At 34.4% G+C, this 24,199-nt stretch overlaps 1 long non-coding RNA gene across 9 annotated transcripts; it reads left to right on the top strand.

Moving 5' to 3' along the window:
• Positions 1-1,277: 1,277 nt before the first annotated feature.
• On the top strand, positions 1,278-10,203 carry LOC109133887 (uncharacterized). Of its 9 annotated transcripts, XR_008969739.1 has the most exons (9): positions 1,278-1,736; positions 1,903-1,958; positions 2,083-2,170; positions 2,874-2,994; positions 4,336-4,530; positions 4,634-4,830; positions 7,439-7,523; positions 8,107-8,202; positions 9,949-10,203. It is a non-coding gene; the product is annotated as an uncharacterized LOC109133887 (long non-coding RNA). The 9 variants fall into 9 exon arrangements; XR_008969743.1 differs by lacking the exons at positions 8,107-8,202; positions 9,949-10,203 and having other exon boundaries at positions 4,780-4,830; positions 7,439-7,457; XR_008969747.1 differs by lacking the exons at positions 8,107-8,202; positions 9,949-10,203 and having other exon boundaries at positions 4,795-4,830; positions 7,439-7,453.
• Positions 10,204-24,199: the final 13,996 nt, after the last annotated feature.

Here is a 24,199-nt window from a genome sequence, read left to right as displayed (position 1 = left end):
ACTGAGATGAGATCAACCTCCTTTTATTTCTTTTTTTCCTTTTTTCATTTTATATTAGGTGACTTTTTTTTATATAAACAATATTCATATCTTCACTCTATCCTAACTTACACAATACTTTCTTTTTTATCTCAATTTTTTTTCTTATTTTTTTTGTCTTATCCCTTGAGTTGACTAGGCAATATAATTATCCTGTCCTCTCTTTTTTTTTTTTTATTTACTTTTCTATATTCCTTTTTTGCTTTTGTTTTTCCTTTTTTTCCTAGGAGATGTTTACAATTTAGATTACTTTCCAACACCAATACACCATGATATCTTCTACCATGTCAATCACGCTATTTATGCACCATCTTAATTGTTTAATTCTTTCATTCTCTCTCCTCTCATTAGGGATGGCAAAGGATCGGTCTTGGATCAGATTATACATAATCGGACTTTATCCCTATAAGAAGTCATATTTTAAATTTTTAGTTCGACTCCTATTCGGACATCCTACTCCGAAAATTCGAGTTTGATCCGACTTAAAATTCTAACATACGACTCCGATCCGACTATTTCTTAGCCCCATTTTTTAATAAAAAAATCTTCTACAATACATATAATCTAATTATTACTATTTTATTAATAATCGTATGAAAATTATATATAATTAAATAATCTAAACATTACTATTATTTTTAACAATCATTTCTTCAGTAGAAAAATCTTAAATAATACAATTGTCTTTAAGTCAGGGCCAGATTATACATACATAACACATTAATACAAATAATAAAAGGATTAATTGCCTTAAAGTCGGAGTTGGATCCGGGTGTCGGATTTTTATATGGTATCCGACTCCAACCCTCCTCCGACTCGGAGTTGGACTTTTTAAACGAAATCGGATCATTTTTTTTATCAGAGGTGAATCCATTTTCTTCTTTCGGATTGGATTGTCATCCCTACCTCCCGTGTTTGTTCTATGCTCCCTCAACTCGATTTCAAAAACTGCATTTTCGCGGGCCAAAAGGAATGATCTCTAATGAGTAATGCACGAAACTTCTATGCAACCAACGCCTCATTAGCTGATTCACAAAATGGGTCTTATGCATCCCGTCTTTGACATATAGTTTTAAGTTATTTCCTCCGTATCAACTTAAATGCAACAATTCCCTTGACACCAATGTTATCAGGATCGGGATCCTACTTTGGATCGTAGGGGCTGGTAGAATCGAATCGGTGGGATCGGATCGTAGGATCGTAAGATCCTACAATTCGGTGAAATAGAGATAATCCATAACCTTTTAAAAGTGGGAAATTTTGCCACTATTCAAAGGAATAGTGAAATGGGTCACAAAAGCATGAATTTCACTGTTTATAAGCATGGGCAAATCTGAGCCTTCCATCACCGCTACATCTCAACCGCCCGATTTACTTCTTCTCCCTTCTCCTTTCGCTGGCACATGTATCTCTCTCACTCACTCACTCACTCACTCTCTCTCTCTCTCTCTCTCTCTCTCTCTCTCTCTCTCCCTTTCTAGATCTAGAAAATTTAGGGTTTTGGCTATGGTTGAGCACGCAGAAATCGAAGGCCAAATCAACGCTTGAGAAGATCGCCCAAAAAAATCACCAATGAGACTCATCTTCCAACTCCGATTCCGAATTCGTCAGTCAGTTAATAGCTCCTCTCAATCGTTCGCGGTCAAGGCGGAGGAGATGATGAGGATGATAACAAGTTTTAGAGTGTATTTTGAATTGTAAGTAATATATTTTCATTGAATTCGATTTTTTTTTCAGGGTTTGGTGTTGATGTTGAATCTATAAATTTGGGAAAAAAGCTAATTAGATTTTCTAATCCACTCTTCTCTTCCGAACTCCCCTGTAAATTAAGAAAAAAAAACTCGTGTTCTATTTTTGCTACAGCTTTCAAACCTCTACTCACAGACGGCACACAAATCCAACGTTTTTCTCAAAGCGTGGTAGTTTTCTCTATTTTAATCTTTAATTTCTTCCATATTTTCATAAACGAAACCACAATTTAGACGAATTTCAGTTTTCGTTGATAAATTTGAATTTCTGTTAAATATATTTGCGATTTCATAGGGTTTGTTCTGGCGGGTAAAGGAAGCATTTCTCAACTGGAATGTATAGTTTGCCTTTGAAGAAATTACATGGATACTCATAAATCTGGGTAAGATTAGCTTTTTGTTGGCGATTTTAAGATGATTTTATTTTGTTTTGGTTGCTTTTGTTTGTTCTTGTTTAACGTGATAATCAGGTTTTTTATAAGAAAAAAAATGTGTCCAGAGCTTTTCTTCTGTATACTACTAAAGATGGAAAACATATCAGGTGATCTATATTATTTGTTTTGTATATGTGAAAACAATCTTATGTGCCCTTTGGTTTCTAGAAATTGAGGCGCGCTTTGGTTCTGTTTACTAAGCACCACTTTACATTCTTTCTTTCCTGTTTTAGTGTTTTCAGACAGGTTGTATAACTTTGCCTTTTTTCCTTTTTAAAATTATGTACAGGAGAAAATTTATATGAGTTGAATTCAACACACATTAATACCCATAATATTCATGCAACTGGTTGCACGTTGACATCAAGTATAGTAGCTGAGTTAGCCAAAGGTTTATTTACTGATGCTATCACCTGTTATGGTGTTCTTTCTTTAATTTTGCCGCTATCTCTGTAGGTGTCCATGTGTTATTAGGAGGTCATTGATACATTGGCTCTGAAAATTTGCACGCTTTATGTGTCATCACTTTCTTCTCAACTTTTTATAGATTACTAAAAGGAGGATCATTACATGGTTATAATCTCATCTTATACATGGATCTAAATTAGGTCTATAGTACATTCTTCTCTTACTTATGCTATCTCGCAAATAGGGTAACATTCAAGCAAGATGTCTTGGATGAAACTGGAGACATGGCTTTCACATCATTTAGCAAAGAGTGTGAGAACCCTATGCAAGCTCCTGTCTGCTGAAATTTACTCACAGTGAAAGACGTAAGCATTTTCCTTTTTGTTACAGATCTTATTTTTATTATTAGTATTAAACAGTGCAATGTTTTAATCTTTGTGCAATGAGGTAGTCTACAACCCGTATGTTGTAGCAAAGAAACCTATGATAAGCACAATGTATATTATAGTTACAGACATCATAGATGCACCTAAGACAAACCTCCTTAAATGCATGAGCAAAATACATCAGAGAGGAATAGTCATATTCAAATACTGGCTTACGATAGCTTGTAGAAAATTGTCCTATTAGAGTTAGCCCATCATGATGTACCAAAGTGGCTCTCAATGATTTGCTTCATGTTCCCCTGAGTGTCAGGTACTTCTTTGTGCTATATTTTCAATTTTGCATACTTTAGGAGACGGGTTGTATAGCAAGTATCTAAATCTTTTCTTCTATGCATAAGCAGAAGGGATAGGCTCTATGTTATTTTATGTCACATCATCAAGTTTGATGGCATTCATTTTGCAGGTTAGCCTATTATATTCATGGATTAGGGTCTAAGGATAATGCACCTCATGAATATCACATAATTTATGGGTGTTGATTATTAACTCTCCATTTTTAGTTGATATGAAGTAAAATCATACACTTGGGTAAAGCATGAATTACAATTCTTTAGGTTTGGGCGTAACCACTATCAAATCAATTGCTCTTTTGAATTTAAATTAGTTATACTCATTCATTTAAAAAGGTGTTATGCTTATTATGTTATTCCTTCTTTTATCTTCTTATCATTTCTTCTTTCTCTTTAGATCTTATAATCTTGGCTTTTTAAGTTGGAGAATTGACTTTCTTGGCCGGAATCCGGCATTGTGGGTTGTTCTATATTCATATGTCACTGGATAGAGGCATTGATATTGGTATGGGTTAGAGTGCAATCTTGGAGCAGGGAAAAATTTGAAGACTTCAAAACAATAGATAAAATGATAATATCTAATATAGTAGATACTAATCATATGTATTAAACAATTTTTCATTTATTTAAATACGTTTTTGGTGGGTAAACACAGAAATTAAGCTTTCACAGATTAGTGAAATGTCCTTCAATACAAAGGCGTCTTAATAAACATGACCTTTTAAAAGTAGCAAAGGTTTCTACTATTCAAATCAATAGTGTTTTGGATGATAAAAGCATGAAATTTACTATTCCTAAGCAACTGAACATCTTAGCCCTCCAATCTTCATTCAATCTCAACAATCCGATTATTACTTCAGCCATCTCCTTCCTCTCTGTTTTTCTATACAGTCGATTCTCTCTCTTCTTTCTCTTTGTTTCTCTCACTTTTTAGGGTTTGATATTGTGGGCATCAATGGCGAAAATTAAGGATAGGGATGAGGATTTCAAGAATGAGGGTTTGATATTGTGGGCACTCACAATCAATGTCCACATCCTGTTTTAGCTCAAGCCAAATATCTCAACGCCGAAAGCCTACCCGTCGGTGGTGGTCAAGAAGGAAAAGCAATCACACCCATAATTTATTCCAGCGAACGCTTCAACGACGTTGTTTCCCGGTTCACAGGTACCTCTCTCCCCTCCTTTTTTTTCTCCTTTTACCTTCTCTTTCTCTCTCATTTTCTTCTATTTTCTCATTTTATTCCCCATTTTTTTCTCTCCAAAACCAGATCTACTTGCTTTGGGTTATGTTTTCAGTCATTTCATCATCCACAATTTCGCTATTCTTTCCACATTTTCTCCCCTTAAATTACGGCTCCATATCCAGGGTTCTATTCAATTTTTCGCTATATTTTCTCTTACAACCGGGTTTCAGTTTCTTCTTTTACAGGTTCGCTTATGTGTCTATGTTGGCCCCTTTCACAAGGTTAGATTTACCATATCTAATTCACCTCATTCAGTTTCTACTATCTCTTCCATGCTGGATTTTGAATTTTTTGTTGTTTTGGTCGAATTTGTTTGTTGTGGTTGGGCTAAATGGAAGTGGGAAGAACAATATAATTGATTTTATGCTCTTTTTCTTTGGTAAGCGTGCCAAACATGTAGTTCCAAAAAAAATTGAACCAATTTCCTGTAATTTTGGTCAGAATTAAGTCAAGATATCAGTTTGATAATGATCTTTCTATTGAATTGCCTGATTAAACTGTTTATGATTTTCTCTGTTTCTTCTTTTTAGTTGTTTTGGGGTTGCCCATTATGCTCAATCCTCTTAATCCTTTTAATTTGCAAAGAATAGAGCTTAAGATTGCCACAACCTAAATTAAGTATTGTACTTACTTTGTCCGATTTATGATCAAATCTATCAATGTGGCATGGTAAACATTAAATAATGGTAGAAAGTGATTAGTCTTTCTCTATTTTATTAATTTCGCAGGGTTTTTAGGTTTGGGTTCAGAATAATTTGGAAGATATATTTTGCAATTTCAACAATATTTCTTGAGGCTCTAAATGATGGGTTGTTCACTTTATAACCCTATCTTTGCTTCATTTTTTCACTATTGATAGCGCTTTACTTATAAAAGCTATTAAATCACCTTGGTCGTTAATTACTCAAAATATATACTAGGTTTAGTACATAAGTTAGGCTTTTATCACCTTGGTTGTTAATTACTCAATAATTAGTATCTTATGTGTTCCTGAATATAGGGCTTTAATCATCTGATTTTGGTAGTTTGACTGGATTTAAAGTATAAGATATTTTGATGCTATGAATGTTTGATTTTGGTGTTGTTGTAATGGTTATCGTTATCCATGTAATCTCCATTTATGTCATGTTCCTCAGTGACATTGTATTGCCTTTGATGGATACAATGCTTATTTTCATGTGGCAGTTGCTTAGGCTGTAGTAACACTTACTTTTACTTGAATAGTCTGACCTGATTATCTTGATAGTTTGTTCTTTTTTCTCTTTTGATCAACTTTTAAATGTATAAGGGGAAAACCGGAAAAAAACCTTTTCCATTGCACAATAACATCTGTTTAGGTCGATGAATGAGGAACAAGATAACCCGGCTTTATAATGCTTTGGAACACAAATTAGATGTCCTACATAGCACTTCAACAATATTAAAAGTTCAACAATGTATGCATCAACATCCAAAAGTATGTGGACACCCACACAAATGGGAAAACTACAGTTTGAAGTTCAGTGTTAGCCGAGTCAGCCAGAAACCTTTGATCTCAACACAAACTCAGTTTAATGAATTAATACATGTTGTAAGCACGCAATGTTCAACTCATATCTGGTGTTTATTTGATCAGGAGATGTATTTTTTTATTTTGTAAGGTTCAATGATATAACCATGTTTGTCTTGTGGTCTCAGGCGCCATTCAACACTTGGCAGGCATGAGAGACTCTAAAAGTCATTGTAGCTGTAAATAAGGACACAGATGCCCCCATATTTCAGGTAAGGAAATTAGCTTAATCATCTTTGTGGCTTTTGCCTTGGATGTATATGCCTACTTGTCATAGGTCATAGTGATACACATTATCCTTCTTCTACCCACTTTGTTTTTTCGTTTAATATTCACCCCCATGCTCCGAAGGCCGAAGGGGATCACATCCTTCATTTGTAAGTCCTCCAACTCTATATGTTGCGACTTTCACCATTCTAAGATCAATTTTGCACCAACTTTAACTGTATTTTTCACTTATAAGTTCAATATGTAAGGGAGAAATGAAATTACATGGGATCATGTTAGGTCTCTCCAATGCATATTTTCAAATATTGATATTTATGATTTTCATTATATATAAATTAAATATATTGTGTTTCGAGATCTTCAAAAAGCGAATGTTGCAAATGGATGGGTGAGACTTGAGAGGGATCATCTTTAATAAAAACAAACATTTGGTTTTTTGTCTTTCCCGCTATTCAAAATTGTAAAATCCCTTTCTTTATGAAAGTACAAACTATGGGTCTGTTTGAATTATTTGATGCCTTTCCCGAGAAAGAGTTCATTTAAACAATAAATAGGCCCATTCGAAGTACATGTTTCACGACCTTTTCACTGCATATAACAACTTGAAATTTGTATACATGTCTTTTTTAAAAATGAATACGCATTAGTCTAGAGTCTATTAGAATCCGAGTATCCTAATTCGAGCCTAGAACGCCATCCCAAGGTTCTAACCCGAAACCTATGGTTAAGCTAAAACACCTCCTTACTAAGCTATGCATGAGTATTATTAATATTACATTTTCTGTAGTTATGGTGGTCAAATTTAGTGTGCTGAACTGCCTTAGAATTGTGAAGGTCGCAAAGGCTTATAGTTGTTCATTAGTTTTGCTTTGTCAGAGTTTTGACCCATTTCCAAAATAAAGGAGAAATTCAATATCGTCAATCATAATTTTATCCGACCTTAATGAAGGATGCACGCTTATGTGAAGTGGGGGGTACAAGTATAGTATCATCGTTCTTGTAACTGTAAAGCATCTCCTGTCTTCAAAATTGAAAATTGCTTCATCTATTAGGTTTTTAAGAGAGAGCTTGTTGCTGCGGAAGCCCTGTGGAGGCATGGAAATGACACTCATCTCCCCATTAATCTAACTTCATCAGGTTTGCTCATACTTGTCCTTTTCTAATTTTCATTCCACTTCTTATGCCCTCTTAATTTATTTTAATTCCAATTTTGCTTAACAAATGTATCTTATAAATATGGTACGAACCCATATACCACGTATGGAACAAAATGCGAGTACAATGGTCGATTTGTGGTAAATTTCATCCTTTTCTCTCAAAATTTGATCTTTTCTGAGTTTGAGACTGACCCAGTTAACCGAATTCTTTTTAACACTGAAATTTACCGTCTAATTTGAACTTATGCGGGTTTGTTGCAACTTACATGATGATTTGAGTTGCAGAGAGCTATTCCAATTAGAGTGTTAGTAGTGGGGAAAACAAAAAACGGTCTGATGTGATTCAGCTTATTGTTGATGAATATAAAGATAAACTTCAGCATTATTGTAGTGCTAAATTGTTGATAATGTCTTTGGTCCGTTCTAATTCGAAATATGCGCGGTATATTGTTTTTTCTTTAGATTTTAGTTTGGCCTTACGGTTGCTTCGTATTTTTTCTGCTTGATCGTAATCTTTTTTCCCTAGGCCTCACTGTTGTATTTTTGTTTCTAACAAATCGTAGGGGAGCATCTCATGATTTATACAACGAGCTAAGACAACAAAAGAAGATTTAATGAGCTTGCAGAAGAAATCTCTTTGGTCTAGAAAGTTGGAGGAGGTATACAACTTGCTACCTTATTCTTCAGCGATTTCTTAGTGTGGGAAATTGATGCTTTTCTTTTGCATCCACATCTTTCTTCTAGGTTTTTTCGTTCTATTAATTTATCATATTTTTACTTTGTTTTGTTTGTGATGTTTTAATGTTTAACTTTTATTGGATGTTTTGGGTGTCTGAATTCCGTGGTAGTTAAGAATATAAAGTTAATAATAATAAAAATAGCTTTTTTTTTCATCAAGCACAGATTACGCATAGAAATCTGGTCTTTCATAGTTTTTTTCATTTCTTTGTCTTCAATTTGCGGTTACTAAAACTTAAGCTTGTAATAGCTAGCTTGGAATAGGATGTCGTCATGAGAAACTCTAAAATCGAAGGTCACTCCGAGCAATTAGTTGCAAAATCGATGTTGTAATCCATGATTTCCAAGTTCTTCATCTGATTCAGTTGCTATTTGGAGTCCTCAACCGATTTTCGTTGCGTTTTGTTTGCTTTTTTGGACTAATTTGTGGTATTCAATTGTTGTTATGTATCCACGTTTAAGTAACATAGGTGTGCGATTTTTTGACTAATTTTTTTTCTAATTACTTTTGGATTAATTTTGTTTAATTTCAATTTAATTACCATTTTTTTGTTTAATTTAAGCTAAATTCTTTCAAAATTGGGTGATATACTAGAGTTCGAATTCAGATGAGTTCGAATTTGACATCGAATATGAGTGATTGCCTTAGTCCATATTCTCTTGTTATTAAGAAAATTCACAGAAATTATAAGCTCATCACCTTTATACGCCTGAAGACATGTTTCTTGATAGATAGTAGTTGCAAGAAATTTAAGCCTCGATTTGGCTATCATGTCGTGGTAAAACTTTTTATTCTCTGCATTAGTATTACGATGTTTTTTTCATGAAATTTTTATTACTCTTGTTTCTGTCAGAATGAATCTGACCCCTTCCTATGTACCCTCTATATGTAGTGGATAATTTAAGAAGCTAGCATTTTTTTGGTGGCAGGGTTCGGGGGTTAGAATGTGAAAAGTAATTTCACCTTCTTCTTCCCAAGAATTGGACCTATCACAAAAATATGGTTAGGTCTATAGCTCTGTAAAGAAAATTTGCCTTGGGTGGGATTGATTTCAAATCTAAGGTCAAATAGAAACAACCACAAGCAAGTATGGGGAAGGAAGGAGAGCAAAAAACGATCAAGATCAAGGGAGGGGAGGAGAGGGGAAGGGGGAAGAGTAGTGAGCTACCATTGGGAAGAGCATTTCTTTAACAGTGTTTGAGCATGCTATTAAAGTGTTAACAGTCGTTTCTTTCTTTTCCTTTTTTAGTGTCCCTTTAGCTGCTCACTTACACGCTGTAATATTCTGTTTGGATGTTCCATGACTGATTAAAAAGTTCTAGAAGTCCGTTCACTTATTGTCTTCATTTCCCTAATTCATTAAATTATATTCTTGGTGCATTATCTTCTTTCTTGGATTAGCTTTGTTTCTCTTGCTATAGGATCACTTACACAATGGGGTTTCTTACTTGATATTTTTGTCCTGGGTAGTTCAGTGTGCAAAGAATTGACAATTTCCCGATCTAAAGGAACCTGCACTTGAGTTTTTTGAGACCAAGTCTAATGGCATGCCGTGCTATGTTTAATTATAAAACTTTATTGTCTTTTTGCTTGCCAATTTTGCGATCTTCTTAAGAAATCAACTTTTAATTTTTCTAATCTTATGTTGTATCTCTAAATGTTGCAGATCCTGGTGAAACATGTATGGGTAGTGAAGATGATGGAGGACAAAATCAACGAAGAAATTGCAGCCTTGGAAAGTTCTCGAACATTTGCTTTACTGGTTACAAAGGTGGCAGTTGAGGGATCTGCTCTAGCGATATCGAAGTGCTAGATAAAATAAGATTCAGCAAATGAAGGGAATGGCGTAAAGTGTAAACATTAGATGTCTCTTGGTCGTGGCAAGTACTCTGAGATCCCTTGGAAAAGGAGTTCTAACATGTTTATGGGAACATACTATCTACATTTCTATTTTCTTTATGCGGATTTAACATTCTCTTGTGTTTGATAGGAAATTTGATCCTTTAGGATCTATATTATGGGACATTTTATCTTAACCTGACAAATTTAGCAACTTAGAATTTTTCAAATGTTCTTTTTTTGGGAATTTAGCGTGATTGCTTCAGATAGATTGAAATTAAATGATTTGGTCTGAATTTAAATTTTCCTTCATAGTAGTAAGAAGTTGTTAGATCATCCAATGATTGTGACCACCATCTCATTGACCACATATTTCTTGATATATACTTTGGAATATCAACTTTTATAATATTTTACATATGTAAATTTAAAAGATATAAATATTTAAACATTTATATTGGTAAGTATGAAAAAGGTAAAGTTAACTATTAAAAGAAACGTAGGGAGCAGTAAATGTGATTACACTTTTTTCTTTTTTATACTCTAGCTCATAGAAACAATGTTAAAAATTCATCTTCGTCTTACATAAAAAGTTAATATTGCCTATACGTATTAAGATAATTAACATTTTTGGGGTCTTATGTGGATTAATTCATGATGGCTTTGAAGTTTGAATGAATGGAATTTTTTTATTAGTAATGTTAGTATAGAATAGCGTTTACTAGCTACTCAAAGTATTTTTCAATCCTAGAATATGTCAAATATTATGTTAATCATTTTATGCCAGAGCCAAAGATAGTCATGTAATTGAGGTTTGTAATGGCATATACAAGTTGCTTTCTCCATTTCTCCAAAAAAACAAGATAGATTATCTGACCAACATCGGCCAAGTTCACTAGCCCTAGCAAAAAGAAGACAACATGAGGAATATGGCTATATGGAATGAAAAATAAGAGGAGAATACGGCAATTCTTAACTGAAACTAAAAGTAGCAATATATATCACTAGATGAAAAAATGAAGTTATTCGAAGAAAAAAAGTGCTCATTGTGATAATTATTAGAATAACAAGAATAAGCATAGACCAATTGACCGAATTGATGCCAATCTAGCTACTTCTAACCAAGCGCGCGCGTAGCGCGCGGGCAAACCACTAGTTATACTAAAATATGGTGAAAACCTCATGTTAAAAATTTACACATATTAATAATGATTTTCTTAGTTAGCAAATGATGATAGTTTTTCAATACAATAAGATTGAAGTAACATGCGATCAAAATCTAATAGGAGAAATATAATATGTGAAATTACTTTATGATTTTTATATGGTAGGATCGTATCGTAGAGTCGTAGGATCGAGAATCGTGTTAAGATCCTACCATGTGATTTTTTGTGGTTGAGTAGGATCGAAAGATCTACAAAATTAAGATCCTACGTAGGATCGGGATCGGTGAGGTCCTCCAGGATCGTAAAATCGTAGAATCGTAAGATTCGGATCGGGATTTTAATAACAATGCTTGACACAGACTCCTAGGTAAAATTTCTTAAGGTAAGATTAATGCAAAAGTTTAGCATGTGTGTAGATTGATAAGGAGAGAAAGTGGGGCCAAAAAATAAAGGGGAACCAAAACTGGGGCATTTTGGGGGGGAGGGGAGCTATGGGGACTGCATGTGGGAGTAAATTTTGGCTCCAAAATTATTTGCTCCAAAATTTCAGATTTTTAGGACATATAATTTTGACACGTAAATTTCAAATAAGCAGCCCACATAAACATTCATGATAAATCATATCAACATGAATATTTAAACAACACGTGTTATCGTAGACACATGAATTTGAAGCAAAATTATGACAAATGTCAGCATGCATGGTCATTTATTAAAAACTGGTATTCAATATATACTTACACAAACACACACACACAAACACATACACACTCAAACAAATACTACCACAACTTTGAAAATATTGTTACTTGTAATGGATGAAACACATCGAGTAATGGAAATAGGGGAAAAAAAAGAAGGGCTGCGCAGGAAGGGCTGCGCTTTTTATATAAGCGCAGCCCTATAAATGAAGGGCTGCGCTTTTCTACAAAAGCGCAGCCCTACCTAACAGAAGGGCTGCGCTTTTGTAGAAAAGCGCAGCCCTTCTACTTTATAGGGCTGCGCTTTTTTTAACAGGCGCAGCCCTATTGGGCCTTAAAATAAACCCTCGCTCATATCAGCACGCATCTCGTACACTTCAGCACGCATCTCACAAAAGAAACCCTCGCTCACAAAAGAAACCCTCTTCTCTCTCTTCTCTCTCATACGCTCCCCCCTCTTCTCTCTCTTCTCTCTCTTCTCTCTCATACGCTCCCCCCTCTTCTCTCTCATGCTACTGCATTTCGAGAAATCCCCTCCTTCGTTCGTCTGCAAATGGTTTATTTGAGGATGTTTGAGAAATTCCCTCCTTCGTTCGTCTGCATTTCGAGAAATTGAAGTAACACCGTGACGTCCGTGACAAACCCGTTCGTCTGCATCTTCATCATCTCTTCGTCGTCTCTCACAACAAAAACAACCACCGTCGCATCAACCCCGATGAGTTGGTCTTCAGATCTATAATTTAGGGTTTTTTTTTTTGCATTTTTGTTCATTTGTTCATCTTTTTTCATTTTTGTTCTATTTTTCGTTCCTTTTTTTCTATTTCCAGTCGTTCGTTGCAACAATTTCAGATCTATAATTTTAGGGTTTTTCTTCATTTTTTCATTTCATTATTTTTTTTGTTACATTTTTCGTTTCTGATTTTGTTTTTTTTGTAATTGTGATGTAATTTATTTCGATTTTTCTTTTCGGGATATTAATTTCTTTTTTTTGGTTTGTATTCAATTCATTTTTGTAATTACTATGTAATTTTTTGTAGTTTTTTGGGATATTTTTCATTTTGGTGATTTTGTTGCAGTTATTACTTTTGGTTTTTTGTTGTATTGTTTCTGTTTTATTTTTGCGCAAATGGTGATGGCGGATAATGAATTGTGTTTGTATATGGTGTTTAATGTCAATTATGTTGTTGTTCGTAATATTTCTCTATATAAAAAAAATTTTTTGGGTCAAAAAAAAAAATTTTTTTTTTTTTTTTTTTGGTCAAAAGGGCTGCGTTTTTTACTAAAAAGCGCAGCCCTTCAAGCTTGAAGGGCTGCGCTTTTTAGTAAAAAGCGCAGCCCTTCTAAGCTTGAAGGGCTGCGCTTTTTAGTAAAAAGTGCAGCCCTTTGTTGTGAAGGGCTGCGCTTTACTAGCGCAGCCCTACTTGAAAAGTGAAGGGCTGCTATTGAAAGGGCTGCTGTAAAAAAGCGCAGCCCTACAGGCCATTTTTAGCGCAGTCCTTCTTCATTTTTCCACTAGTGCAAGCATTAAGATAATTTTGCGTGACATGCTTATACAACTTAATCTACCAGTGCCATGCTATGGAATTCATTCTGCCACTGATGACAAACTGAAGGCATACGTTGAAATTCATGGAGTTCCAAACTTTCCACATACACTAAGATTCGTCGGAATAACTTCTACAGAGGTCAATCTTTCACAAGAAACTGCAGCTTGAAAAGCCATTAGCTTTCTTCGAAATACATACAATGTTGACATTGGAGATTACAATTATTATCAAATGAAATTGCTGGAAGATAATTACCGACACTTACTTTTTCTGTACAACAAAATGTTTTAGAACTTATTTGTGTTATTACATAATGTATCCGAATCTAAGATTAAAATCTATGTAACAATCTATATAAGATATGGTAGAATATGTATTTACCTTTTTTTTACAAGTATTAATATATTTGTATTATGTTTTTTTAAGATCAGATTGTTTTATTTACCACATCCATATTATGTCATAATTATTTATCTAAGGGTATAAATGTTCTGACACGTAAATTTCAAATATACAGTCCACATAAACATTCATGCCAAATCATATCAACATGAATATTTAAACAACACGTGTTGTCGTACATATATGCATTTACAGCAATCTTTGTGGCACATGGCAACATGCATGTCACGTACTCAATATATATTCACACACACACACACACAGATAGAAAGAAAGTGAAACACATACACACTCATTCAAATACTACGAAAACTTCGAAAATATTGTTGCTTATAATGGGTGAAACACATCGAGTAATCAAAACGAACATGAAAATAATTTTGCATGACATGCTGACACAACTTAATTTACCAGCGGCACACTATGGAATTCATTCTATCACTGCTGACGAATTGAAAGCATACGTTGAAATTCATGGAGTTCCAAATTTCCCACAGACACTAAGATTCATCGGAATAACTTCAACAGAGGCGAATCTTTCACAGCAAACTGCAGCTCGACAAGCCATTAGCTTTCTTCAAGTACATATAATCTTAACATTGGAGACTACAATTATTATCAGATGAAATTGTTGGAAGACAGTCACACGACACTTACATCAGCTATACAAAAAATATATGAGACCTAATTGTGTTGTTGCATAATGTATTCATGTTCAAAATTAGATTTTATGTAATCAACTATGTTTTATTAACTATGTAATATATGGTACAATATGTATTTGTCTTTTTTCACAAATACTAATATCCATATTATTTCATAATTATAGTTACTTTAACAAATATTATTATATAGAAATGACAACAACTCAATTTCTTTATCTATCCTTAATACAATATTATAACAAATAAAAAAAATGTATATACATACATCATATCGGATAACTATCAACATTTTACTTAAATCAAAGTCATTCAATACTATGACACCTTTTTATAACTGACTAACTGGTTGACACATATACAACAACTTTTTAGACACGTATAATAAAAGTTTACATTGAATTGACCACCTGTCTTACACGTATTTTTGTAGATATCTACATCAAGACACGTAGCTGAAATTAAGTTTGTTCATAGTTTACCTTTCACAAATCTATTTCAGTTCATTTTGTATTCTATATAAATACAAAAAAAAAATCAACAAGTACAATAGTTCGTCCCTTACATAGTAATTAAGAATGTACTCATACAACTTACATATCTTAAAATCTCAAAAACTATTTGCTTATAATTGATTAACACTCTCCTTTTCTATTTCAGTATCAATGGAAGAACCACGTCGAGTAATTGAGGTAAATATCAAAATTATATTAAATGATATACTAATGCATTTAAGTCTACCACATGCAGATTTTGGAATTCATGCGGCAATTCACGACAAAATAGAAGCATATGTCGATCTTCATGGAATTCCAAACGTTCGTGGACCTCTACGATTTATTGGATCATCATCTACACAACTAGGCCCTTCACAACAAAATGCAGCAAGAAAAGCAATTAAATTTCTAGAAGAAACATATAATATTGAAGTTGCAGATTTCAACTACTATGAGTTCAAAATATTGCAAGATACAAATAGCCATCTACTTCAAGAATACAATGACTATATCCAAGATCAAAGATAAAAAAACTTGATGTTGCTATCTCTTAGAAAAGTATATTTTATGTAAAATAATATATCATAGGAATGTAATATTTGTTTTTTTCCTTCGATGTTTATATCTTGGTCTACATGTAATTATGCCCAAAATTAAGCTTTTATATATGTATCTTATAAATTGGTGTGTATGTAAATAATATTTATATATATAACTTATTATATGAAAAATATTATTCCAAAATTGAAATTATTGTTATAATTCATGTTGGCTACCGCGTGCGTAGCACGCGGTGGTCCAACTAGTATGCTAAAAACTAAAAAGCGCCCAGAAACTTCCATAGTATATCCATATCAAAATGGTCATGTATTCCTCTAAAAAATGCCCATGTATGTGACGTATCCCTACAAACAAAAAAAAAAGAAAAAGGAAAAGAAGCCATGTGGCATGTGAAATGTGCCTTCTTAATTTGGTTTTAAATTTCCTTTTTGTTTGTGGTTGTGGAGACTGGTGAGCAAAGGAGCTGCATGGACCACCTAGCCACCTAGGCACCTACCCTTCATTTTCTAAGAGCATGTACAATGGTTGGTGTCTCTCCAACTAGCTCTCCACACTCTCTCTCCTATTCTCTCTCTTCAAGCTACTCTCAAGAGCCATGTTTAAAAACACCCAACAACAATAAAACTCTTTAAAGAGCTCTCCATTCAACTTTTCATTATTTTGTGGTCCCCATGTCAATAAATGAACCTCATTTCATATTATGATTAAAGTTATATAAATTAAGTTATTCATGTAAATTAAATATAATTACAAATTAATCTTTTTCATAATTTAAGCAAAGTAGAATTTTTAAAAAACAATATAATTATGAGTGCTAATATTTAATTTTCATAAATTTGGCATGGAATGAAGAATTAACCTACAACATGAAAAACTAATTTTTAAATATCCAATATTAGGCTCATTTTATAGATAAAGGAAAATTATACTGTTGGCATAATAATTATTACCATCTTTTTTATAATTTTTATAGAAAAGATCATTAAATGGTTGCATGAAGAAAAAAGAATTGAAGTAATTACAATAAAAAGTGGGTCCCACACATTGGAGAGCCATCTCTCCATCCACCCAAATGGTATCTCCCCCAAGAGCCCTTTGGCAAAGTGTCTCCATGGAGAGACACCCAAGACACACCCAAGAGCCCCATTGTTGGGTAAGAGGTGGCTCTCCATTTTCTCTCTCCTTGGAGAGCTAGTTGGAGAGCTAGTTGGAGAGCCCCATTGTACATACTCTAAGTTGATTGAGATTTTATATAATGCCCATATTTCCCATAAATAAAAATCTTCATATGCTTGTGAGCCACAAAAATAGCAACCATTATTTTTGTGCAAATACTTATTTATCTACCAATCTTATTTCATATTATCTCACAATTGTATAACAAAAAATATAGTCAAGTGTGATTTTATTTGATTAGTCTTAATGCAGAATGTCATGATATCAACTTTAAATTTTTTAATCATACAGCGTGTGGCAGAAAATGTTGCATGTATGTAGAAATAGATGAAGTATCAATCTCAGCATTAATGAATGGAATATCAACTCCATGAATATTATTAAAACTGAATTTGAATAATAATATAAAATTTTCATAACAATATTGATAACTAAAAATAAACAAATACAATAACTTGAACTAAACCCACAATGTTCAACGACTAACGCGCTCCGATACTAGCATGCGTAATCAAATTCGTACCCGAAATGTCATGGACCACGATATAAATAGATCTAAATGTACTCTAACTAACCCAGATTAAACTCGCAGTTAAAGTTGGCCGGTTCATGAACCGCCCTCGCCCCCATCCAAGCGACCCGTTTGTCACCTATTCCTATATATATACTTGATCAACTAGGCGATTGCCATTAAATTAGAGGTAAACCTCTTCAAATCCAAAATATTTTTCGAATGTTAAGGGTGCGTTATCTTAAAATCATTTTTCTTCATTAAACTTAGTTGAACTCGGATCATTACAAATTTGTTTATAACACAACCAATCCTACTGAATTAACGTAATTTTCACCACATACTCATTGAGTTTTTTCGAAAAGTTCATCGTATATCCTTGATGTTTTAAAAATTCATTGTATACCGTTGAATTTTTAACAACTTAATTTATCATACACCTATATATAAAAACTTAATACACCATATATTCTTATGCTTATGTTAGTTTAATGTCATTATATCGACTATTTTCTTATTTTAAAAGTTAGTCGTTGTTTGTTTTATTAAATTATATACATTATAATTTCATATGTAATCAACTTTAAGAGGTTATTTGGTTGATATAAAAACATATAAATGTAAATTTCAAAGAAGTATCAAACTATAATGAAGTGAGTTTGTTTGATTGACTTAAAGTTACATAAAGATGGAAGTTCTTAAAAAGTTCTTAAGAAGTATAATGAGGTGAGCTTGTTTGATCCATATAAGATAAATGGATTATCCTCCAATAAGGAGCCTTTTCTTTTCATAGTTAACCAAGTAACATTTGACACATCCTAAGAGAAAACATACCACTTCATACCTCGGTTCCAATAATCCAAGCCAACAAGCACTCGATAGCCGGAAAACGAATAAACTCATGCATAGACCCAAATAATCAACATTGTGAATAACACACTAAATTTGAGAGTCAAGATTATAGGTGTAAATGAAACGAACAACTCGCGAGCTATTCATGAATGACGCGGTCAAATCTTGACTTGAGTGAGCTCAATATTTGACTCGAAAACTCGTGAGAAGTCCGAATACAAAATTATCCATAGCAAAATACCTAAATTCAACATATTTTCTACCTTAGGTTGCTTTAACCGGAAACACTTGCAATCAACTCGAGATCTACGTAGTCAAAGTTCGACTCAGTCAAAGTTTGATCAAGACTCAATTCAAGGCCGATTAGAAATGCTAATGAGTCAAGTCGAACTATCTCAAACTCGAACTCAACTCGTATCATTTACACCCCTAGTCAAAACACCATCTACGTAATGTAATTGTAAGTTGATCAAACTAATCATCACTTCATCAGTTGAGCTTGGATGGGCGTCTCATCGTGAGAGGCGAAAATGACCTTTCACAGGGGCATTTTTTACATTTCGTGCAAAAAGACAAAAACTAACACTAAATTTTTGAAATGAGACCACTAACTTTCCATCACACACATTCAAATTTTATATAAATTAATATTTTCTTTCTTTCTATGTCATATAGTGTCATTTCTCTTAACACTCTATCTAAAAGAAACAAGTAAATTAATAAAGACCGGAGGGAGTACTTTAGTACCGAAAAGAGGAGAGCACTCATGGTACACCCGGGTGTACCATGAGCATGGTACACCCAAGTATTTTTGTAATAAATTACAACTTGAGGGGCACGTTTGTAATTCCGCGGACTCTCTCTCATCTTCCTCTTCCGCGTGCTTTCACTGCCATTTTTCCGACGATGCTGCTACTCATTTCCAACGGGATGTGTGACGACGACGGTGACCGTTCAAATCTTCATCGTTGTTTCAGAGCTCACTTCTCTCAATTCTTTCTCTCTCTTCTTTCTCGCCGGAAACATAGAAATCAAAACTTCCAGTATCTGAAATTCGCGAGATGATGATGATGAGGCGACTGAAATTCCACGATCTGAAAGTCGACAGATCTGAAATTCGCGAAACAAAAAGAAACAAGTTGAAATTCATCGATTTGTTTAATTTATCATTGTTCATTTGTGTTGTTCTTGTTGTTTTGCTCATTGTTGTTCATTCGTTCAATTGATTTGTTGTTGTTGTTGTTGTTTTGTTGTTGTTGTTTCAATAGTTTTCTCTCTCCTCCTTCCTTCCAAACACAACAATGGAGATCTAAAATTCGCGAAAAAAAAAAGAAATTTTCAAATCTGAAATTGAGGAAGAAGACAATGAGCAAATGACAAAGTTTGCTCGTTTGGGTAAAAGTGTGCTCATTTTCTTAAATGAGTAGAAATGCTTGTTCATTTTACTCATTTGTTCATTTTACTCATTTGCTCATTTTACTCATTTGCTCATTTACTCATTTACTCATTTACTCATTTACTCATTTTGCTCATTTGCTGAAAATAGTGAGTACACCCAGGTTTACTATAAAAATTCTCGCCAAAGGCCAAGAGTTTCTCTCATCAGTTGAGTGGCAATTTCCACAAATTACATAAAAGCAACAACAACAAATAAAGAAAATAGGAAAAACAATTCAGGTCTTATTACATGGAGTTAAGCGAATAAGAAGGACCCCAAGTTTGCACTTTTTCACCCTTTGGGACCTATCCTTTTTTTGTGCACCATTTGGGACCTGGGTTAAGGAATCCGGTAAGTTAACCAGACTTTAACCCACCGGAGGTATAATAATAATAATAAAAAAACAAAAGCATTAAATATTCAGTAAAATCCAAAAAAGTAACCGTTGCTTCATTCAATGCATAAATACATGGGTTCCATGGAACATGGAACAAATGAACCAGTTTTCTTCATCCAAAAAAATCAAAAACACCATGTTAATTCTTCCCAAAAAAACTGTATAACCTATAACCAAAAAAAAAACTCCATTGCAGCATCTTTGAATTAGTATTGGCAGTCCTGCAGTGAAGAAGATGAATCACAGTCAAGTATTATGCTACTGTGCTAAGGTTGCCAAAAAAAGGGTGTCAAAAACCCTCAGAAATCCATTCATGAGGTTTTATATTTGTGAGAATTTTAGAACAAGACATGGGTGTGAGTTCTTTGAATGGATAGACATTCCTCACCATATTGAATTGAGCAACGAAATGGTGGCATATATGAGGAAGAGGATGCAGCTTGAGGATGAAGTGCAAGAGCTGAAAAGAAAGATTAAGAAAATGAGAGTGTTTATTGTAGTGTTAGGGTTGATAATTGCAGTGTTTGTTAAGAAAATGTGAAGTAGAAATGTAGTGATTACCTTGTAAGCTTATCTTTTAAAATAACTGAGTTGGTCCTTTGTATAATGAACCAAATGTCCTTGCATTGCTTGATTGTGATTGAGTTATGTTTGATGCATTTGACTGTGATTGTGATTGACTTAAATTAAACACCTGCCAAATGATAACTAATTAGTCTGTTGCAAATTTAAAAAAATATTCTCTTGCAAAAAAAAAAAATGAACAAGCATACAGTTCTTACCCTTGCTTCTGTCTGGAATCCATTTCCACCTTGCTTTTGTTTCTTCTGTTGAGTTGGTGGTTGAGGGGCTGCTGGTTCCTTAGGTGTGCCTTGACACTTTCTCTTATTGTGTCCTTGTTCCCCACAATTACTGCACCTATTAATCACTCCTTTCTTTGACAACTTTGTGCCACAAGTAGTTACCTCTCCTAAGGATGGCTTTCTTTTAGTTGCGCGTCTGTTGTGAATTTTTTTCAGTGGTGGTGCAATGATAGGTTGGTAGGGTGATGTAGGCCATTGTTGAGGTCCATTTAGTGGCTCTAGTGGGAATTGGTAAGCTTTGAGGTAGGTTTCTTTAGAGAAATAATGGGACACATAGTGTTCAGGCAGCTCATGTGCTTTCCATATTGCAGCCACTGCATGTTGCATGGAACACCACTGAGTTGCCAAGCATAGCAACTGCATGTTCTATCTAACAAGCTGACAACATACCTTGTTTGTGTAGCTCCTTCTCTAACTCCATAAGAGAAGTGTCCATCCCAAAATGCAGACCAACCTCTTGCATCAACCTTTGATTTTTCCAGCCTTAATTGAATCCTAGGGCAGATTTCAACTTCCTTCTTTGAGATGAAGTCTCTCTTCTTGTGCAACCTCTCCATCAAACCTTCTCTAATGTCTTCCAACATTGTTATTATAGGTTTGTGCCTTGAAGATAAGATGTATGCATTGAACACCTCATTCATGTTGTTATCAATGCTATCACACACTGAAGTTGTGGTCAAGAAGGCCCTGACCCATTTTTTTGTGTTCCTTTTCTTCAAATCAGCTGCAGCAGCCTTTGATATATCACCAAAAAGCTCCATGTGTCTGTTGAAGTCAGCCTCTATTGTGCTTTTAGCAACCTTCCAAAACCCTCTTCTATATTCTAAGCCACCACCAAAGACTTGCCTAAAATTGCAATAAACATGTCTTGCACATCACCTTGTGTCTGCTTTTGGCCATATTTGGGACACAGCATTTAGCAAACCTTTTTGTTGGTCAAACATGATTGTGTAACCATGACCATCACTTGTCCCTAAATCATCTGCCAAGAGCTGTAAAAACCATCCCCAACTGTCTGTGGACTCCACCTCAACACATGCCCAGCAATTGGGAACATTTGGTTGTTCCCATCCCTTCCAACAGCTACAAGTAATTGCCCACCAAATGGACCTTTCAAAAAACAACCATCAATACCAAAGAATGGTCTGCAACCAGCAAGAAACCCAATTTTAAGTGCATCAAAACAGACATACAATCTTTCAAACACACCTTGGGTTAGTTTAAACTTTATTGTGTTATTTCTGTTTGACTTTAGCAACTCTTGTGCATATCTACGTAGTAGACCATACTGCTCCTCATACTCCCCTAGTATAAGTGCTTGTGCCTTTCTTCTGGCCTTAAGAGCAAGCCACAATGAAGCTTTAATTCCTCTTTCAGCCCACAATGTATCTACTATCTCCTGACATTTAATGTAAGGGTTAATTTTGAACTTCTGATGGTAGGTTTTAGCAATCCAAGCTGCCCTAATTTTCTTCACAGTGGCTAACCTTCCACAATTGTGTGGGGGAACCAGGGTCTTAACAACTAGGTGTCCTTTTCCCCTTTCAAGTGAACACCAAACATAAAAAGGACACTTCTGTGATTTGCACCTAGCCCCTACCTTCTTTGCATCATTTTTGCTAAAATATGTGTCTCTTCCAACAGTTAAACAATAGTTGGTTACTGCATCCCTAAACTCATTTGCATTCTGAAACTGTTGTCCCAAAAAGAAAGGGCATTCCTCCTGCAGCAAACCAACTTTCTTAGTAGTTGGATGGTTGTTCTTCTTGTTTATAGGGGCAGGGGGTGGTAGAAGATAGCCACAATCACCCTCATCTTCTGAATTAGGAGGGCTATCTAAGTCAGATGACTCATTCATAGTCAGAGCCATGGTCATCACTTATACCCTTCCTCTCAGCCACTCTGTCAAGTGACTGAAGCTCCTGATTGTATGCCATTTCTTTCTTTTTTAAATAAAATGATGTGCCTTGCCTCCATCACTTCATCATCCTCATTGTCAGTTCCTTGGTCATCATAGTCTATATCAATTGATTCAACAGACCCTAAGCTAAGTGATTGAGTCCTATTTGCATCATCCACCCTTTGCTCATTTTCATCAACATCTTTCACCACATGACAAGTTTCCACATAAGCATTCCAAACTACATCATTTTCATCCAAATCAATTAACTCTCTATTATGATTGTCAATTTCATCAACATTTATAATTTCAGTGGGAAGATCCTCATGCTCTGTGAAAAGATCAAGCATCCTACACTTCTCCAATAAACTTAAGAACATGCCAAAAGTTGTACTATCATAGTCCAAGAATCTAAGACCAAGCTTTAGTTCCTTAAATGGATCACAATAGTGTAACTTTATCACATTCTTATGTCCTAGAGAGTTTATCAGGGACCTAAGATAATTAACATCTAGATCAGATGGTAAATCATCTATAAATCTCACCTCACCCCCTTCATATACCAAATCTGGTTTATGCACCCATCTTCCACCATGATGGACCACAATGCACATACTTATTTCCATGTTTTTAGTCCACAAAACTACAAATTAACAAAACAGGTGAACAAAATAAGTAATAATTAAACACAATATGAGATTTCCAATGAATTCATTCCATTCAAATAGAAGTTAGAATACATATCAATTCACTTACTATTGGAAATGGATTCTTACAATTACAAAAGGAATCCATTTCCATCATTAAGTGCAACTTCAAATCATTCTGATATTTAAATCAGGGCTATCTATCACCAAAAAAACAAGAAGCCCTATACTACCAACCCAAACTCCCTGCTACAACAACCAAATAACCCAAAAAAAAACCTACATGTACTACTTGCAAGCAGGGGACTTCAACCAATCACTCATAATCTTCTTCATCCAAGAAAAAATCAGCATCATATTCAGCCAACCATTCATACAAATAAGCAGAATTGTTCTCAATTATGTCCCAGCATATCCAATTGCGGAAACGGTTAGCCCAAACAGCAGCCCTTTCAGGAATCCACCACTTCCAATTCCACATGTCCCTCCATTCCCTACATACAAGTGAGACTACCCCTTGTCACGTCTGCTCAGCTTGGGAACACATGAAAAGTCATAATCTCAGGCATCAACAACACTGGGTGGGTAGCTTCACTTTCTTCAGCCATTTTATCCTTTAAAAAATAACATCTAAAGTTAAATATGGACTAAATAAAAAAAACCTAATACCCTATGTTGTAGTTAGTTCATTTCATAACTAAAATCAAACAAACCCTAAGTGTTCATCATAATTTTTAGCAGATAAACATGCAAAACAA

The sequence above is a fragment of the Beta vulgaris genome, chromosome 6 (assembly GCF_026745355.1).
Source record: "Beta vulgaris subsp. vulgaris cultivar EL10 chromosome 6, EL10.2, whole genome shotgun sequence".
In the NCBI taxonomy this organism is placed as follows: domain Eukaryota; kingdom Viridiplantae; phylum Streptophyta; class Magnoliopsida; order Caryophyllales; family Amaranthaceae; genus Beta; species Beta vulgaris.
This window is presented reverse-complemented; position numbering and strand designations above follow the sequence as displayed.